Raw genomic sequence first — 21,244 nt, 5'->3', positions numbered from 1 at the left:
TCGTAATCAAATCTTTCGTCTCCTTAAACAGCTTATCGGTATCCTTTCTAACTATCATACCGCCTACTTCTACAGTGCGCTCAGTAATAATATCTCTGAAATTATTGTTCATCGCTTCTAAGGTTAGAGCTGAATATCTATTCTGTAGCGAGATCCTGAACTCTTCTGCCCTCCCCCTCACCGCTAATTCGTTGATGGGTTTCTTTCTTACTAATTGGTTGCGTTCCTTCTTCAGATTTAGGCTAATTCGGGACCTCACCATCCTGTGGTCACTGCATCGCACTTTCCCGATTACCTCTACATCTTGCACAATGACGGGGGTTGAATACATTATGAAGTGATTTTCATTTTTAGTCTCCCCGTTAGGACTTTTCCATATCCATTTCCGGTTATTCCGTTTGCTGAAGAAGGTATTTATGATTCGTAAGTTATTGTGCTCTGCAAACTCAACTAGTAACTGCCTCCTGCTATTTCTAGAACCAATGCCATAGTCACCTACGGCCTGGCCTGCTTTTTCATACCTTGGCATTGAATTTCCCATTAGTACAGTATACTGCGTCTTTACTTTTCGCATTGCTGATTCTACATTTTCGTGGAAGCTTTCAACTGCCTGGTCATCATACCTACATGTGGGTGCATAGGCTTGTACAACCTTCAGTTTATAGAGCTTATTAAGCCGAATTATAGTAACTGCCACCCTCTCATTAATGCTATAGAATTCATCTATGTTGCCCACTATATACTTATCGATAAGGAAACCTACTCCTAGTTTTCGCCTCTCCTAAACCTCGATAACACAATACATGCCCATCCTTAAGTACAGTATATGCCTCATTCGACCTCCTAACCTCACTAAGCCCTATGACATCCCATTTCATACCCTCTAGTTCCTCTAACAGCGCTGCTAAACTAGCTTCACTAGCTAGGGTTCTAGCATTAAACGTTGCCAGGGTCAGTTTCCAATGGCGGCTTGTCCAGCGGAGCCAGGCTTTCTTAGCACCCCCTGCTGCGTCACACGTCTGACTGCCGCCGTGGGCAGTTGTTCCGCAGCCGCTGGTGACTGAGGGCCGGAGTTTTATGGAACTAATCATGAGAGGTTGCGGCCAATTGCTGCACCAGGTTGGCCAACTCCTGTTCTGGTGAGGGAGTCCGTTGCCGGAGATGTTCACGGGCATCAGGTCGCCCCCAAACCTGTTTATGAAATTCCATCGACGCGCGGATTGTTTTTGCTTTTGTTTTTTATCCGGTGGAAAATTGCATGGCTCCGGGATTTGAACCTCGGTCCTCTCGCATGCGAGGCGGATGTTCTACCGCTACGCCACCGCTAGCTTATGTATGTATATATATAGAATATTAAACGTAATAAAAAGTTACATCAATTTTGGCCCTCACGTGACACAACAAGCGGTGGTATTTAGCATCAGTTTTTGCCTGCGGTTGTGAGGAAGGTGCTACAGAAGAATGCGGAACATTCGGACCACTTCGCTCTGAATTTTTCCTCTCCGGAGCATGGCTCCGCTCGGGACACTAAAAACACCGCGTACCAAGCACGCTTGGAGTACTACAACATTGGCCTCGATCCCCTAACGCCCGGCCTCTAGGGCGTCGAGGGCCATTCTTTGCCAATTAAGGCTTCTTCCTAGCAGATCTTCGTTCATAGAACAAAGGCAAAAGAACCACTTTACTCGCTCTCCAAAAAAACGGCGCACTGCTCTCAAAAGGCAGCCAAATGCGAGGAAATTATTGTGAATCTTGCGAGAAAGGGCAGGAGGTTGCATTCTCTCATCCCTAATAGATGGCGCGGACGTCGCACCCGCCTGTGGCGGAAAGGTTCACTGAACGAGAGAACCAGAAATCAGTTCTCCGTAAGATCCGACCGCTCCGATGACTCCGGTCGCTCCATCCGACAGCTCCGGCGGATACGGCTCGGACTTCGCGGGGAAGATGGCTTAATTGCTCTTTGAAAGGACCGGCTCCGAAGATCCGGTCCGCTCCGGAGCGACCCATCCCTATCTCAACTAATCTTTGCATGATCGATTCAGCTGACAAGGCCTGAAGTTCCTGTCGCGTTGAATCAACGTGCTTACCAAGCTTCGCGGCTCGACTGAGCGTAAGGCTTGCTTCCTTGAAAAACAGACATTCATGTATTTGCTGCAATGCAGCACCTTCAATAGTTGCTGTCTTACGACATTCTCTGCTGGGCACAGTGGTGAATAGGTGTCGCCTTCCGAAGGTTAAGGTTATTCGGCAGATGAAGGAATATGACAAGTCAGGCAGTCTTAATGTTGAACGAAGAGGGAAAATATATTTTCAGATTATATACACAATATATACACAAAGAACTGAATTTACGCTGGTGGCCTCACACAGAGGTGCCGCCACCTTAGCAAAAGTGTACTTCTCATGCACAAAACATGTCACGCAGAGAACCGCTTAACTCACTTAAAGGCAAGCTTATGTGCCGAGCACGGAGTCGCCAGCTGTGCTCAACTGGACAGAACTACTCAACTGGGTCTGATGGCCGCTTTTTCATGGCAACAACAAAGACATGAGGGCGGTCGCTTCACATCATCCGCCTCAAAATTACGCAGCCAATAAACGCGTTGATTATTAAGGCCCAACCCCTGTGGGTTGGCCATAATCTCGGACCCAGGTCTTTAATTCTTTAAAATAAAAATGCAGGATACATGTTGCACGCTCTCTCCACTCGAGGGTTCAACCTCTCCCCACCGGCACTCATCCTCCTTTCTCTATCTCACGGTTCACTTGGAAAAAGAGCCATGCAGCTGCCGCGTCTCCCGAAGAAGCGCTGCGGAGGATTTGAGATGAGGACGCTGTTACGTTAAGCTGCGTTCAGACTACGTGCGCATCCGTCGTGTCGTATTTATCGGAGTGCGCATAGCGGCTGGAACTCCCGTTTACGTAGCTTGCGACCGCGCATGTTCACACTGGGCCTTTCGGTAAGATGCGTTCTTTACGACCGGCCAATCACCGCTCTCAACATGGCGCCGGTTAGCAAGCGGCTGATAGCGGAGGTCTGGGCTCTTGAAGCTCCAAATGAGATGTGAAAGAAAAGGCTGGACACACAAATAAAATACGAAAAAGAACAATGGGTATATGAACAATTAACCACTCGATTACAAATACAATTCGTTTCGCACACGCACGTTCGCACACAGTTTTCAAACGTCCGCTCACCGTGCTGACGCACCACTCACTCCTTCGCACATTTCTTCACGCGCCCGCTCTCATTGTCCACCTACAGTGCACTCCTGCTCGGTGTCCCGTGATCGTACTCTCTCGCACCAAAACAGGCGTACGGTCCGCCTGCATCCCTGCTTGCGATTTTACCAGTGCCCTGAAGCGATCTTGGAGACGGGCCGGGGCGGTGATTCAAAGGCCGTACTACTAACACCAAACAGCGAGCCGGGGCGCGCGGCAGACACGGAAACGTCCGCGGAACCTCGTCCCCCCCTCAGAAAATAGAGAGGTTTAGAATAGGGGGCCCCAAGCTTTGGGGCCCCCAAGAAGCTTGGGGCGTCGAAATGCGCATGCGCAGAACGCGCGCTTGGGGTCTTGGGTTAACGCTAGGGGCGGCCCCTATTTTTCGGAAATAGCGTTCGCCCCAAGCCGCCGTTGGGTCGCTTGGGTTACGGCAACATGGCGGCGACCGGCCAAGCGGCGGCCGCTCGCCTCGGCACACATTCGTCGTCACCGCTCGACGGTGTCACGCGTTCATGGCAAACGAAAGGCCAACGAAGCTTATGCTATGTCGCATGATGCCCGCAACACCAAATTTTAGCAATAAAACGCCCTATATTTTCTTATTGCTTCCGGATTTACCGAGCTGCTAGGCCTAGCGAGTTCGCCTCGTTCGGTTGCCATGGGGACCAGACGGCGGAAAGCGCGGAAGGTTCAAATGAGTTTTCCCGGCCTCGGCCTGGATTGACAATTGGCGGATTTCGTCTTGTATCACAAAAACAGTTTACATAACTGGTAGTTTTAATATAGTTTTGTGCAATAGTAGCACTTTTTGATGAACAAAATAGCGTTGTTGGCTCTTATATATTTAAATGTTTTTTCTTGGTTTACCGTCGTGGCGCTGCAATCGACGAACGCAAGCCCGGCTCCGCTGCGTCGGGAAAACCCCTATTCTAAAACTCTCCGCTCGGCTAGCACGTTGCGCCGCCGCACGCTATTTCCTTGGGGGCCCCAAGCCTTGGGTCCCCCTATTCTAAAACTCCCTAATAGAGAGCTTTAGAATAGGGGGCCCCAAGCTTTGGGGCCCCCAAGGAGCTTGGGGCGTCGAAATGCGCATGCGCAGAACGTAAGGCGCGCTTGGGGTCTTGGGTTAATGCTAGGGGCGGCCCCTATTTTTCGGAAATAGCGTTTGCCCCAAGCCGCCGTTGGGTCGCTTTGGTTACGGCAACATGGCGGCGACCGGCCAAGCGGCGACCGCTCGCCTCGGCACACATTCGTCGTCACCGCTCCATGGTGTCACGCGTTCATGGCAAACGAAAGGCCAACGAAGCTTATGCTATGTCTCATGATGCCCGCACCACCAAATTTTAGCAATAAAACGCCCTATATTTTCTGATTGCTTTCAGATTTACCGAGCTGCTAGGCCTAGCGAGTTCGCCTCGTTTGGTTGCCATGGGGACCAGACGGCGAAAAGCGCGGAAGGTTCAAATGAGTTTTCCCGGCCTCGGCCTGGATTGACAATTGGCCGATTTCGTCTTGTATGACAAAAACAGTTTATAACTGGTAGTTTTAATATAGTTTTGTGCAATAGTAGCACTTCTTGATGAACAAAATAGCGTTGTTGGCTCTTATATATTTAAATGCTTTTTCTTGGTTTACCGTCGTGGCGCTGCAATCGACGAACGCAAGCCCGCTGCGTCGGGAAAACCCCTATTCTAAAACTCGCCGCTCGGCTAGCACGTTGCGCCGCCGCACGCTATTTCGTTGGGGGCCCCAAGCCTTGGGTCCCTCTATTCTAAAACTCCCTAATGCTGTCTTCTTTTTCTCTTTTATGGTAAGCTTTTTTCGATTTTCGACGAGTCCGCACCAGCTCTGTTCTGCGGCCCGACCGCAACGTCGCCCCGCATCGGCCTTTCGCTGCAGGCCAACTGTTTCCTCGATTGTCAACGGAGTCGATGGGCTGCGAGAATGCACGGGGATGAAGCGGGCATTCCCCGCCTCCATAACCTCACTTTTCTAAACTAGAGGAAGCATTTGTTTGTTGAGAGCTTGCTCGCACATGAAAAAACGGATTGATAAACCACTTACTACTCTGACTCAGCGCACTGGCAATTTGCAGCCAGACATCGTTTTGCACTTCTCTCCGTGCGATTTCAGCTACTCGTAGTGAAGAGCCGGCCTCTGTCGAACTTTTTTTGTGAGAAGCTGATAATTCCTCAGCGAAGATTCCGCACTGCACATGATCAAGCTGCAGACAGACACAATCACCGGCACAACACCAATAACACCAGCGAGTCGAGAGACTGCAGCAGAGTAGGAGCGTTGGATGATGACGCCTACTAGTGGTTTGCGCGCGAAATCTGGGAGACCGGAAGCCCCGTGACCGGAAAGGGAAAACCGAAACGGCTGTGCGCATTGGTCACGCGTAACAGACGTATCTGTGCTAGTCGTAAGAGTCGCGGGTCCTCCGACATTTACGCCCATGCTGGCTGCGTACGTTGCGCATTTTACGCTGAATACGACAGCAGTCTGAACAGACACGTTACGTTTTTTGCCCTTACGCTTACGATCCTTACGAACGATACGTGCATTGTGCGCGTAGTCTGAACGCGGCTTTAGCCACAGGGTGCCAGGGTGACAACACAGTCAGTGGCCATTCGCGGGATGGGCTCGTCGCTGTCGCTGCTACCCGACCAGGGAGAGGCGCCGCGGGTGGGCAAGGTCGGATCGCGCTTTCGTTTAGGAGAAAGATCGAAACTTCTCTATAAACAGGACCGTCCCGCGCACCCAATTTTCGGGCTGAATAGAGCGCAGCTGGGGTGGTTTCGAGACGCCGTGTGTAGAGCATCTCCATTAATTCCCCGTTCCTTCGTTAGCGGCGCTAAGTGAGGGACCACTGTGAAAGCGTGTTCCTGAAAAACAGGCGTTCCCAGTCAAAGGGTAGCGCAGTTATTGTCGCGTCCCGAAAGTCTTCCAACGCCAGCAGGAGGTGACAAAAACGTGAAGGCATCCCAAGAGTGCTCGGGAAGCGGCCGGCACTCAAGGAGAGGCGCGAAAAAAACAAGCAAAACAAGCAATCTTTATTCATTTATTTATTTATTTATTTATTTATTTATTTATTTATGGCGCTGAGTTTGCCACACGGCATAGAAGGTGATGGTAGAGTCACAGATATTTGTGGAGTGCAGCCATGTGCAAGAAGTCACAGAAACTGCGTGCATAAATGTTGTTTGTTATCCATAAGTGGAAATGAGAGTCATTAGTCGGTGAAAGTCCAGCTTTTTGTAAAACGGTCTTGCGTATATGCGAAGTTCATGGGCATGTCCATATTAGATGCCGGATAGTGGTGTCGCAAGCGGGTTCGTCGCAGTGTGGGCATTTGTCGAAAACTGGAATAGTAGGACTTTGCCACTGGTGTCGAACGGCGGGTGTAAGGGCCACTCCGACTCTCAGCCGTCTCAGAGATATCTCCTCCACCCTTGTTAGATGGGGGGAGGGGGTACGTACACGGGGGAATTAGAGCACGTGTACGTGCCTGAGGAATGCTGAGAATGTCAAATTGGTCAGAAGTGGATCCGGTGGCAAGGAATCATGAATAGGTTGCGACACATCTGCTGCATGAGGAAGCATGTCTGCTGCTATGGTATTCAAATTTGTGTTGTCTTGAATCCAGTGAATGATTATAGTCACTGGGTAACGGTGACAAGCAGCATGTATAGTCTGTGCGACCCTAAGAGTGTCATGGACTTTCTTTAAATGCTTTAGGGCTTCTTTGGAGTTATTCATTATGTGTACTTATTTAAATGTAGGGTCGGCAGGTAACGCTTCTATGGTGTTTAAGATAGCTTGCAGTTCAAAGGCAAGGGTTGATTTGGTATCGGTAAGGAAAGTTTGAGTGGTGTTCAGGTGAGGTGGGTTGAGCTTATTAAAGCAACTGAACCACCTGTTAGGGTTACGGCTGCTTCTGTGTAAATAATACAGTCATCATGTGTTGCGCAAGAAGTTATTGGGAATGATGATGAGAGCTGCCACTTCTTGGTGAGTAGAGGCTTATTACAAGTAAGGTGGTAGTAGTCGCATGGAGGTGGCTGGTTCTCTAATTCAGGACGAAGGGAAGCTTTTCTTACTCTGTTTGTCTGCCTTTGAGCAGTTAATTCTGCCAACGTGTTAAGGTGGACGTACTCCTGGACAGACGGATGGGAATTGATCGAGGCAATCCCGTAATGACTCGCATGGCCTCGTGGTTGAGTGACTCGAGTGTGGACCATTGTCGTTTTGTCAGTTTCTGAAACTGTGCCTGGTATAGAAGCCGCGGTTGAAAGACAGCACGAACAAGTCGGCGAGCGGTATCTGATCGGGCACCACCAGAACGATTTGCTATTCTTCAAATTAGTCCCAGTGTGTTCATGGCACTTTTGCGTACATTTGATAACCAAACTGTGCCTTTTCCTGAAGAATGTACATGGAGGCCTAACACCTTGGTATATTTCACTTCAGGGAGGGGTGTAGTGTCAGTTGTAAACAAGAACTGATTAGCTTTGAAAGTTCTGCTGCCGGCCTTATTGCCCACATAGACATAGCATATTTTGGTGAGGTTGAGGGATAGGCCTGTGTTGTTGAGAAATTTTTGAAGGAGATTTATGGCATTTTGCAGGGAGTCTTGCTGCACCTGGACTGAGCGGTTTGTAGACCACGTAGTAATGTCATCTGCGTAGGAATTTTAATATTTTAACAATAATTAACTTTAATATTAGGAATTGAGGCAAGTGCATGTATGAGAGGAATAAATGCAATAATAAACAAAGTTGGGGCTCAAAACGAGCCCTGCGGTACTCCACGATTAGAAATGAAATGTCCTGTTGGTTTTCCATTTACACGGATAGCAAACGTTCGGTGGGAGAGGAACGCGTGAATTGCACGACAAAGCTGTAAGGGCATTCCAAGTGACGACATAGTATTGAGGATCACTGTGTGAAGGATGTTGTCGTAGGCTTTCGTGATATCTGTTGCTACGACTGCGCGGATGAGACGACTGTGAGATGAACAATATATTACTTCATTGGCAACAAGTTGAAGACCATCTTCAGACCCGTACCCAGGCCGAAAGCCAATCTGTGAAGACGAATATTTGTGATGATGGTCAAGCCACCAGGATATTTGAGTGGCCAGTAGCTTTTCGTACAATTTACACATAGATGGGGTAAGAGAAATCGGGCGTAGAGCACCAAGAGTTGTGGGTGGTTTTCCGGGCTTTGGTATGGGAACTACTACAGAATGTTTCCAATCTGGTGGCATTTCATTGGAAATCCAGATTTGATTGAAAATTCTGGGAAGTGAGGTCAATGATTCACCTTCGCCATACAAAAACTTCCTATGGTCAGCTATGGAAAATCCTTTGTATGGTTGGCTATAGAAATTTGGCCCAAATTTCTATAGCCGCTTCTGTGGCTGTCGTTAAGTTTTTCTATAGTCTCTTCTATAGAAGTCTCTAACCTGTTCTATGGACTTATGGCTCCCTATTTACTGCAGCCTTTAGCATTTTTTTATGGTCAGGTATAAACTTTTATGGTCAGCTATAGAAAATCCTTTGTATAGTCGGCTACAGATATTTGGCCCAAAAAGCTATACCCATTCCTATGGTAGTTTTTAGGTTTTTATAGTCTATTCTATAGAAGTCTTTAACCTATTCTATAGACTTATGGCTCCCTATGTACGGCAGTCTTTAGCATTTTCTATGGTCGCATACAAACGTTTATGGCCAGCTACAGAAAATCCCGTGTATCGTCGGCTATGGATAATTGGCCCAAAAAGCTATAGCCTGCTATAGAAGTCTATAACCTATGGACTAATTCTGGTGTCCTAATGTAAAGTATTTGCAGTCTTCGGCATTTTCTATGGTCGGCTATAGAATATTCGTGCGCGCGCGCACGAATGTATGTACAGGGTCGTCCACTTCTAGCTAGAACACGGTCACTGCTTTTAAAGCAGCATTGTATCTGACGCAGGCAGATATCGATGCAAAGCGATGCAAGCACACAGAGACACGGATGTGCTGCTTCACATGGCCAGGCACTTTAGATTACTGCGTGGCCGGGTCGGATGCAATGACACCTTGAAAGCAGTGACCGTGTTATAGCTAGAAGTGGACGAGGCTGTACGTGCGTGTGTATGTGCGTGTGTTTGTGTGTGTGTTTGTGTGTATGTGCGTGTGTATGTGCAAGGGTGTATGTGCATGTATGTCATGCTCTTATCTTCGGACGTTTATTTTCAATTCGATGAATATATAGCGGAAAATTGGCCAGCAGTCCCCAAGACTAAAACCATCATAGGTTGTGTGTACTCACTGCAGGTGTACTTCAATGCGGCGACACTGCTCCCACCAGTTATACCAAGATTGTGACGTAATCCATTTGTCGTACATCATTGTAGTTGATGACATACGGTTCCTCGTTGCATACAGCACAAAACTCTTAATCAAGCTAGAGTACAAGTCGCACGAGGGATTCGAACCAACGATATATTTACTTTCATATAAGGGTGTACACATAGTGATCTATAGCTTTTGGTATATACAATATTCTATAGCCAGCTAAAACACGTTATATGACTTGCAGTCTGTAGCTTTCGAGGCACTGACATTTCTATAGACGGCTAAAGATAACTGTATGGCTACTAGTCTATAGCTTCGAGAGCATGCACTTTTCTATAGCAAGTTAAAGCAGCTTATATGACTTGCAGTCTGTAGCTTTAGAGGCATTGACATTTCTATAGACAGCTAAAGATAACTGTATGACTACTAGTCTATAGCTTCAGGAGCATACACTGTTCCATAGCCAGCTAAGCAGCTTATATGGCTTGTAGTCTGTAGCTTTAGAGACATTCACATTTCTATAGACCGCTAAATACAACTGTATGACTAGTATTCTATAGCTTCAGGAACATACACTTTTTTATATCCAGCTAAATCAGCTTATATGGCTTGTAGTTTGTAGCTTTAGAGGCATTCGAATTTCTATAGACAGCTAAAGATATCGGTATTAGTAATATTCTATAGCTTCAGGAGCATAAACGTTTCTATAGCTTGCTAAAACTGATTCTATGGCTCGCAATCTGTAGCTTTAGATGCATTCAAATTTCTATAGACAGCTAAAGATAACTGAATGACTAATAATCTATAGCTTCATGAACATATGGTTTTCTATAGAGCTAAAGAGATTTTGTATGGTCCAGAAACTATAGACAAAGTGGTATAGAATTTTGTATAGCTGCCTATAAATATTTCAATGGCACTTTATAGCCGACTATAAAATTCCATAGATAGACATAGCTGACCATAAACATTTCTATTGAAGTACATAGACCATTTTTGTATGGGTCTAGATTGCGGAATAGTGTAAAGGCACACCATCATGAACGGGTGTAGTGTCTTGGGCGGATGTCTTCAATCACAGCGATCAGCTCAGCCATGGTGAAAGGGCTCGTGATCTTATCTTCTGGGTGATTGTTGAGTGGAACCGGTGCAGGTTGGCAGTCATAAATGGAGAACTGAAGAGCTGCTTGCTTGGCAAATTCTTGTGGTGAAAGACGGAGAGCTATTCGAGTACTCTCGGCGTAGTCTTTAACTGAAGGTTTTCGTTCCATTGAATGAAACACACACCATAGGTGGCGGTTTCCGATCGGAGTACTTATGTGAGAACACCAGTCTGTCCAACGTTTGTGCAGAAGGAGCTTAGAATACCGACGGGCTTTAGCGATTAGTTTTTGAAGTTCTGCTATGGCAATATTATTGGACGGATGCTGACTGACATATACATCCATTTGCTTGCGTCGTGCCCAGAGGTTAAGGTCAGGGTTTGGTTGGTCTTCATTGATGGTTGAAGACACAGTGTGCTGATTTAGAATTTGCATGAAAGTAGAAAGTGCCGAATCAGGAGTTATTGAGATGAGGCAAGCATCTGTGCGTAGAGTATCCCAACAAGTAACGTGAATTTTGCGGCGAACTTTACGTAGTGTGCTTGAGGTAAAATCGATTAGAACGGGGGAGTGGTCACTGCCCCAGGTGTCTGGTTCGCAAATCCAGCGAGGATTCCCAGGGCCCAGCCACCACGTAAGATCCGGAGTCGACGCCGGTGCACGCGGGCGGGTACATTTTGATAGACTGTTGAGAAGTGTAAACGAGTGGTCAAAAAATGTGTCGTAAATTTGACGTCCACACTTAGAGTCTTGTATATATCCCTAGGCTGCTTGCGGTCTATTGAAATATCCTCCAAAAAGTATGGGTACACCTGGGTATGCCCTTACAAAAATGTCTATGATCACTTTATGCGATGTCTTTAGACAATATGATCATAGAAGCTATCGACCATCAAAAGAAAGTCTTTAGAACACGTATGATCTATGTATGATCTCCCTTCCGACAATTGGCCACCGTGATTGAATAGAATGTATTTACATAGAATGTATTTATACCTCCTATGACTAGCCTATTGATAGCATATATGGACACTGTAACGACTGTGTTCCGATAATTGGCCACCATTATTTTAAAGAATCGGGTTCATACAAAGTATTAATACCTTGTGTTATGCTAACTATATTTCGTGTCCAATAATAACGTGTATTTTACTCACTATTCACATGCATGTAATATTTCGTGAAAAGTGAGAGTGGCGAAAGAAACAGATGCAAATTCATACCTTCATTTATTGCACAAACCCTTGACACAGAAACACTTGGTTTCCGACGGCAACGACATTATGTGTTTGATGTACCAGTCATATCAAAATTTATCATGGTGTCACCTAGAAAAGAAATATACATGCTCAAAATTTTTCTGCCAATTTCGCACGCTTTGTGCTAGCATCACACACATCTCTCTTCACTCAGATGCCTGTTTTTTCTCAAAATAAGCTAACTGGTTTCCAACCACTTTCTGTACAAACTAGTACCTGCAAAACACCCTCAGGAGATAGAGACTATTGCTGTGTTTAGTTGTATTCCTTTTGATCCTCTATATCATTCGACACTAGTTTATCACAATAGGGGCCCAGGAAACAAAGGAGTGAAATTTACACGCCAGTATGCTTGGTCATCAGATAAACTCTCTCCTCTGCCATTTGCTACATCAAGCAAATACACATGTTGAGCGGCAACGTATCAGTATGTATACATACATTTTGGTGCATGCTACCAGCAAGTGATGCCACTATGCCTGTTTGCTCCCATTTTTCCTGAGTGATGGCTATGTTTGCCATAGCAGATGACCCACACACATAATTACTGAAGGAGACCAGCTACACCAAGCCCCTAGGGGAATACAAGAGCGATAATAGGGAATGATGAAGTATATTATAGTTAGCCTACAATATGCAGTCACACATACTTTTTGCTACATATGCAGGTAACAAGTCTCAATAGTGTATTCCCAGAGAGTAAGAAAATAAGAAAGTGCCACTCATGCCCATCTTTTCCTTTCAAGAGCCTGTCACCAAGGTAAAATCTTTATCACATATGAAAGCAAAATTTAGAATACCTTTCTTTTATAAGAAGTCCACCAGGATGCTGCTACGTCCCACTGCTACTTGTCCAGGAAGTCAGGTTGCCTTGTTACTTGTCGGCACAGACCACGGCAACAGGGTGTCTCCAGATATGGTCGAATGAAGCAACAAGAGGACTGCATGTACATATGAGAACACTAGTCAGAACAGCAGGAAGATTTTTTGAATAATAAAGGAAAAGTCAAATGCACAAGTAAAAGAAACATAGGAGGAGTATTTCATATGGTTGCTGAGTGACAGCATGAAAAGCCCAGAATGGAAAATGCAATGCTCCACTGAGGAAAATTACATAATCATAAAATACATAAATACATAATAATCTAGGTAATCTCAGGAATAGTGGCAAGTCTTATGTAGGCACTATCTTTTGGAGATACGTGGAAAGACAAGTCACATGGGGTGGTAAAAATGACTGGTTTGGTTTATGTGGTCTAACATCCCAAAGCAACCCAGGCTATGAGAGATGCTGTAGGGGAGGACTTCAGAGCGTTTGACGAGCTGGGGCTCTTTGACGTGCACTGACATCGCACAGGACATGAATGCCTTTTTGCTTCAATTTTGAGCTTACTGCTGAACTGGTCGTACTCAAAATAGGTTGGCGCTACTTTTATTTAAATTTAGACAAGGTCCTTTTGAGGATACAAGACTTGCATGTGTCCCAGACACATTCAGGGAGACACGTTGGCCCTGTACAAAGGCTTAAAACGTGGAGAGCTTGTCTCATTAAAACCCACCCCGCCCCGCATAATCACTTTTTGGTACCTAATATTGCCTGCTTTGGCTCGTCAATAGTAGGCTACCGACAATAAGAGCTAAATTATTTCATCCTTAAAAAATCATGCAGCTTACTGCTGGAATATGCAGTCACACATAATTTTTGCTACATATGCAGTTAACAAGTCGTAATAGTGTATTCCCGAGAGTAAGAAATTAAGAAAGTGCCATTCATGTCCATCCTTTCCTTCAAGAGCTTGTCACCAAGGTAAAATCTTGATCACATATGAAAATGAAATATAGGAGAAATACCTGTGTTTTATAAGAAATCCACATGGATGCTGAAGAAACCATGCAGCTACGTCCCACTGCTACTTGTCCCGGAAGTCAGGTTGCCTAGTTTTTACTTGTCGGCACAGACCACGGCAACAGGGAGTCTCCAGATATGGCTCAATGAAGCATCAAGAGGACTGCATATGCATACGAAAACACTACTCAGAACAGCAGGAAGAAAGTTATTTCGAATAATAAAAAAAGGAAAAGTCAAATGCACAAGTAACAGAAACAAACAAGAAATACTTCATATGTTGCTGAGTAACAGCATAAAAAGAGAAGCACAGAATTAGAAATACAATGCTCCACAGAGGCAAACTACAGTAAAATGCTTGTGCACAAAATTCTCTTCTAGAGTGGAAGATTCAGTGATATATGCAAGGGGTTACGTTTATCTATTGTGCATGCATACGGTACTATAGGAATACAACAAGGTTGACGACTGGGCACGTTGGTATGGGTTCATACTGCACCAGCCAAAAGACGAGACACAGCAAAGAGGAGGATTAGAACTCGCCTTCCCTCCCAGAGAATTGGAGTGCTCCGTCAGGCGCACATTTAGACATCTGCCTGTCTGCCCGTAGTAGCACCGGCCACAGTTCAGCGGAACGTGGTAGACCACATTCTTTCTGCAGGTGGTGAACTTTTTCTTATGTGACACTGCACAACGAAAACTATCATGAGGTACACTGTCGAGCCCCTTTCTAACTCTAGCGCACAAGGCTCCTATCTTGTTTCTTGCTGTAAATACAACGGGCAGACAGGCAGATGTCTAAATGTGCGCCTGACGGAGCACTCCAATTCTCTGGGAGGGAAGGCGAGTTCTAATCTTGCGCTACATGTGCAATCCCGAGAGTGTAAGTCGGAGCATGACCCGTCCCTTTGTGCACCTGACTTCAATAATACGGGTGTAGTTTACAGCAATGGTAATCAACTTTGCAGAGTTGGTTGAAGCATTTTACATTGCTAAAGCCGAGGACAAGTGTGTGGCTAAGGCGTCGGTTAGCCTTCATTGTAAGGAATTTCATCTATTAGAAAAGTCGTTAGGCCTTGACTTGGAATTGGCTTTGAATTTTCTTCTTCATCATCTTCTTCCCAATTTCCTGCCATTCCACCGGTTGGGTTGTGCGCGAGCTTTTCGGAAGGAGTCTTCGTTGTTTTCTTCTTATCAATAAAATTCAGTTGATAGTCCAGCCTTGTCCTGTCCTCCTCTTTGCTGTCTCATATTTTGGCTGGTGCAGTATGAACTATAGGAATACATTACTGTCTGGGAAGTCAACCTCCACATCACCTGGTATCAAACTATTTCAGAAGTTTCTGAAAGATTTCTATGCAATGACAGGAAGATCTTTCACTATCAAACACAGTTGCAAATAACACTAAAATCTAATGAGCCCATGTATGTTTCTCTTCAAAATGTGCGGAGGAAGGAAATGTAGTTGCTGCTCCTTTTATTTATTTACTTGTAACTAATACTGCATCATTTCCAGCTATAGCACGCGTGAACACAATGCAAACAAACAATAGAGGTGAGCAAGCTTATCTAAAGATTTAGAATGACTTTTTGTAATAAAATTAACAGAAATCATTTAACTAGCCATGTACAGGAGACAATGCATGTACTAAAGCAGAGCTGCACAGATTTAAGAGCCTTAAAAGCTCTAGCAAAACACCCTTCTTGTCACTGTTGCCTTTTCACAAGCACTACAGGCTGGCCGAGAGCTAGTTTAGATACAATACCTCTAATTATCGCATTCAAACTGATCACTTTTTCAAATACATTGATAAACACAGGTACACATGGCTGAGCTTTCAAAACATCATCTGTTGGACAGAACCCTCATTATACTCTTGGATAGGTCTGATAATAAAGATCAGCATGGCGAACAGCCATTCGGCGCTTCCATGCGCTATGCAAGCTTAATAGCCTTATCATATCTTACAGAACACTGTTGTAAATTTCAACACCTGAGAACCAAATTCCATGGGGGTTTAAAGGGACATCTTTGAGCAAAGTTCACTGTAGGATATTGACCCCAAAAAACCCAATCACAACAATCTATAAACACATGTTCGACAGCCTCTGACTTTCTGCACAAAATACAGTTCACACCCCATGGCAGAAAGATCTCTCTCTGCCATCTATGTTTATCCAAGCAGAACCCAAACATGCAATTTAAAAAGATTTTTAGCAGCTTGTAAAGGCATTTGTTTTACATGTTAGAATGCATTATTATTTGATAAACACAAAAGGGCCGCCACACTGATACTTCCTTTCGTCTTGCAGCCCACCCCTTCTGTAACAAGCCCCCTCATGTTTGCAGAACTCAAAAACACACAAAACAATTAAACAGAAAATGTTCTCCAACAGATAAATATCAACATATTACTTCTGTTATTGCTAGTAACTATTTGGCTCTAGGGTTAACGATGCATTTATTTAGGTTGTGAATAAAATGAGTTCGGAAGTTAATTGCAAATCTTGGTGACTAGCAAGAAAGTAAATATCTGTGTATATGTTGCTTTGAGCAAAGTAAATGTTCTCATTTAGTCACAGAAAAACAGAATACCACATGAACGAACGTCACTTCGACGATGTATTCAGTTGTACGACTTTATTAAGTCCCCCCACTGAAGCTCTATTGAACACTATGCAAACGCACTTCATTCTAACAAACTTCAGTTGCTCATTTCAGTTCAACTAACATTTTCCGCGGTGCTATCCTGTGTCTTCAAAGTCATACCGAGCGCTTAAAAAGGCACAGTCCGCACTCTTTGTAGCATATTTTTATGTTAAGAACCACTCTTCATTATCGCGTGAAGAAAAGTGGCCGTTATTTAGCTTTAAAGTGAATTGGCTGTCTAAACTAGCTTGTGACCAGATGAATCCATAGCTGTCTGCACGCTTAATTAGCTGTACAGTCATAGCCAGTCAAAGCCAGATCTTCAGCCCTACCAAGCCCTTTAGCTCCAAGAATGGCAAATGTGTGCATTTTGGTTAACCATGATCTGCTTGGAGAAAATGAAAGCCTTGTCTCCTCAGCAGGCCGTTGTGATAGGCAAGATTCTCAGGAGCTTGCACAGTAATCGAGTTCAAAACAACTGTAGTCCTTTCAAAAGTGCTGCAAAAGGTTACGCATTCTTCACTTGCAAATCAGCGCAGTGACAAATAAATGGACACAGATAAGATTTGAACAACCTAAAAATCTGCGACAGATTTTCTCTTCTTGGGCTCCAAGATTACCTCGGAAGGAGACTGTAGCCATGAAATTAGGAGACGCCTGCTTCTGGGAAAGAGAGCAATGGTTAGCCTTGACCGCCTAGTAAAGAGCAGAGACATTAGTCTGCCAACCAAGATCCGCATAACTCGTGCTATGGTCTTTCCAGTTGTGATGTATGGATGCGAGAGTTGGACTGTGAAAAAGGCTGACCGCCGAAGAATTGACGCGTTTGAATTGTGGTGCTGGCGAAGACTCTTGAGAGTTCCTTGGACTGCCAGAAGATCAAATCAGTCGATATTGTCGACCATAAACCCTGACTGCTGACTGGAGGGTCAAATTCTAAAGTTAAAGCTCAGCTACTTTGGTCATCTGATGAGAAGAGAGAAGTCGCTGGAGAAAGATTTGATGTTGGGAAAGGTTGAGGGTCGCTGGAGAAGGGGTAGGCAGCGAACGCGATGGTTAGTGGTATCCTCGAGGCACTGCAGATGAAGTTATGTGATGTTAGGAAGATAGTGAGAGACCGGAAAGCGTGGCGTGACATGGTCCATAGGGTCACGAAGGGTCGGAGACGACTGAACGACTGAACTGAATATTTCTTGAAGCTAATGGAAACAATCTTCCACGCATTTATTTCAGTCTAATGAACTTTCATTTCAACAAACTTTTTCCTAAGATCCCTTGAACTTTGTTCAAGTGAAACATCACTGTATGTGTACATATGCTGAGGCAGTCTAAATAAACAGTAACTGAATGTCAGCATGAACATGCACACATATGCACAGTGCAGTCAGCTATATTATGAAACCATGTTTGTCACTGAGCTATTAAAACACAGGTTTACTCAATTTTGCCTCAACTAGAAATAGTAGGTACTACTGCAATAAAACAGCTAAGTATATCTCCTGTTTTAAAGCTCTGAAGAGGCCATGAAAAATTTTCTTTAGTGCAGACTATGAGCAAGATTCACCAACATGTCAGTCTTGCGCTAAAAACACAGCAAGAATCATATAACAACACCGAGCTGGTTTCAAGCTTTGCTTTAATGAAGCCTGTTACACATCCGCCCTTTATACTCTCAAAAGAAAACAATAAATGCAAAGCATGAACCAGTAAAAATTTTACAGTTATAAAGCAAACACATGAATGCAAAAAACATCAGCATGTGATACCTACCAATTCAATGTCTCTTTTACAGGAAGGAAGGATGCTTTAGGGCAGGGCACCCATGGCTGATAGAATAAACTGCCTCAACAGATTCATGACGCTGTCTGCTTCATATTCAGGCAGCACTCCCTCGATGGCAGATGAAATCTGCTGCAAAAGCAGTGTGACAATACAATTGCATCAGCTGGACTGCAAGCATTATTGCCAAACAAGCCGTAAACGCAGTAAAAGAAAGACTTCATTAAATCCATGCTTCTCAAAACCCATAACATACCATTACTTTCCCTACACTCCTAAAGAAAAGCTGTCTCAGAAAATGAATTCCTAGCAGCTCTAGGTCACATGCCATAAGTTACCAAAAAACTCGATCCTATCATCTGTTTCAATTCTGACCCTTGTCAGCAATGTCAAACATTAATAAACGAAGAACTTCCATAGTTGAAATTCACTTTTCAAAATATGCTGTTTCTTTGTGAAGCTTAAAGGTTCTTAGAAATTAAACAAAACAGAAGACTAATTTTGAAAGCTCTAATCGCTTAATTCACAGCCAATTGTTAGCTTGACCCACATAACTTGCCACGCCTCCGTTAAAAAAAAAGAAAAAGAACACTGGGCCTGTACTAAAATAATACGTACTGACCTACTAAGGATATAAATATAACTATTAGTGCGTTGAAGTCTGCGAATTGTTATAAATAAAATTATATATCTCCCCCTCCCCTTCCCAATCTGTGCTTACTCTAAAGGAAAGCTTAAAAACCTAATTTTACGCGGAAAGTCGTTGCTTATGGACTGTTCCAATAAAGCGGTAACCGCATGAGGCGACAACCCCTAGCGATCCGTCGCGCGACGCCGCCGCCAACGCCTGTCGTCGCTGGTGCATACCGCACGGAGCGACGGCGCTCAGCGACAGAGGCGCGTTTTCAGCGTTGCTCTGTTACCGCCGCTTCGTCATTCGGTCAAAGGGAATGCAATCACACTATATCCCATTTTTAACACTAAACGGCATGAAGTACGATAAAACACTGATGAAATTTCTTGTAACGCATCGTATTTTAAAGGGTCACAGCGCAGCGGTGCGTTACTATACACTGCGATGCCGACTTGCATTGCAAGCAGCGACTTTCTCCTGCTCCTTTCGGAAATTAACAATATCAAGCCACGCTAACCTTTTTCTTTCTTTTATTACCCTTCCAAGCTTTTACTGAATTATCTCGATGCACTCTAATATATACACGGATCAGACGAAGTGAGCGCGTGAAGGCACCAGGTTCTTCGCCCAAACCGGACTAGGAAAACTAACTTCACACGCAATAAAATGAAAAAAAAAAAAAAAAAAGAAAAGCCAGAACGGAAGTTGAGCACCCTAAAGCCCTCTGCTATTGGCTGCCTCGCGAGCTGCTTCCGGGCGACACGCGAAATTTTCTAAAAACCCAGAAACCGAGCGACGGCGACGAGCGGCAATGCTTTGGCGGCCCTCAGCCCGTCGCGCGACGGCGTCGCGCGGCATGTCGCCGCGAATTGTCGCCTCATGCGGTTAGCGCACCGGCTCCATGTGCAAATAGCTCAACGAAGAAACGCTATAAATAAAACAGATAGGTAGCGAGCGATCGCACACATCTGATGGAATTTAAAAATGACAGGTTTTATACGTCTACATAGCTTTTACGCAGTACAAGGCCTCTCTCAATATTTGAAATTTGACGGTTATGGCTGCGAGGCCAAGCGGTTGTTTACCTTTGAGGAATTAGTAATAACTCCGCAAAAAAACGCCTTAAAGATCTGAACTATGTTGCAAAATGATCGGAAAGAGGCCGCGGACAATCGAGGATCACTTTTTAAAACTTAACTAGGTGATAAAAACGCTAAACAATGAAAAATCTTCCTAGAGCATTGGTCGTGCAGTATGCAGCAAAGTAAAAAATGGGTAAACGCTTGTAATGTAAAAACTGCTCACTTCTGAAACACAACATTTTCCGCGAGTATGCGCAAAGCGTTTATAAGAAAGGAATGAAAAAGTTTGTCAACTTACATTGAAGATTTCTGGCAGAAAGAACTATTTTCCACGCTCGACGTCGCCAAACAGCCAAAAGCCGCCTCTCAGTCACGGGAGTTTTTGCAGATCTTCGGTGCGCAGTCACGTGACACATGAAGCTGCATCACGTGTTTTGTGGAGTTCGCTTTCTTTCTTTCTTTCTTTCTTTCTTTCTTTCTTTCTTTCTTTCTTTCTTTCTTTCTTTTTTTTTTCAGTCGCGCTGCCACGCCGCGCTGCTCCATCACGTGTCTTGTGGAGTTCGCTTTCTTTTTTTTTTCTTTCCAGTCGCGCTGTCGCGCGGCGCTGCTCAGACGAAAGGCGGGATTAGTGGAACGCCGAGCGAGCGTCAGTTCTGTACGTTCGCTATCTTGTGCTTTCGTTCTTTTTCTTCCGGTGGTTTTGTGGGGTGGCTGGTATTCGAGGTGACGCAGACTCGGAGTGGCGAGCCCACTTCAGCGATCGTGTGTTTGCTTCCTTCATTGTAATGAAAACTTGAGTTCTTACCGTATGCGGAGCCGCACATATTGAGTGCCTGCGCGTGAGTTATTTGCACGCACGCGCGCTCACACACATGCAGCTTTGCAGAGGCGAAAAAGAAATAGCTCTCAAGACTGAGAGCATCATACATTTGTGCTAAATAAACACGAAAAACTGATTGCTGATTTCGTTACTGTTACTCGGAGACAACTTTGCTCTGTGAATATTTTGTGAAACTTTAAACCCATCCTTTTTGCTGTATTGATGACATCACTGCGGTAATACCGTGAAATTGCGCTGTTATTCGGTGAACACATATCTGTTTTCCTTTTCTTTCCTTTTTTTGCTTTTGCTGCTGTTCATCTCTGTAATGTCTGCAATGTTTATGCCTGTAATGTGTTCCATGTAAACTAGCTTCCTGCTGAGCTGTCACCTGCTGATGTTTGCGAGGGTCCTCGGCACTCTCAAGCAGTATGCAACTGCTTTCTCGCTGAGGTGCCCCCCCCCCCCCCGTCCTCTGGATTTGAAAACAAAAAATTGAT

General features: G+C 44.8%; 1 long non-coding RNA gene across 1 annotated transcript; it reads right to left on the bottom strand.

Moving 5' to 3' along the window:
• Positions 1-12,745: 12,745 nt before the first annotated feature.
• On the bottom strand, positions 12,746-20,293 carry LOC146171652 (uncharacterized). The gene is made up of 4 exons (XR_014702802.1): positions 20,223-20,293; positions 18,200-18,340; positions 13,785-13,942; positions 12,746-12,874 (listed from the first exon to the last, which is right to left on the bottom strand). It is a non-coding gene; the product is annotated as an uncharacterized LOC146171652 (long non-coding RNA).
• Positions 20,294-21,244: the final 951 nt, after the last annotated feature.

This window comes from Amblyomma maculatum, unplaced genomic scaffold, assembly GCF_055883805.1.
Source record: "Amblyomma maculatum isolate TAMU_Amacu unplaced genomic scaffold, ASM5588380v1 scaffold_19, whole genome shotgun sequence".
NCBI classification, from domain to species: domain Eukaryota; kingdom Metazoa; phylum Arthropoda; class Arachnida; order Ixodida; family Ixodidae; genus Amblyomma; species Amblyomma maculatum.
Note: the sequence above shows the minus strand (reverse complement) of the source record. Positions and strands in the feature narration are given on the sequence as shown.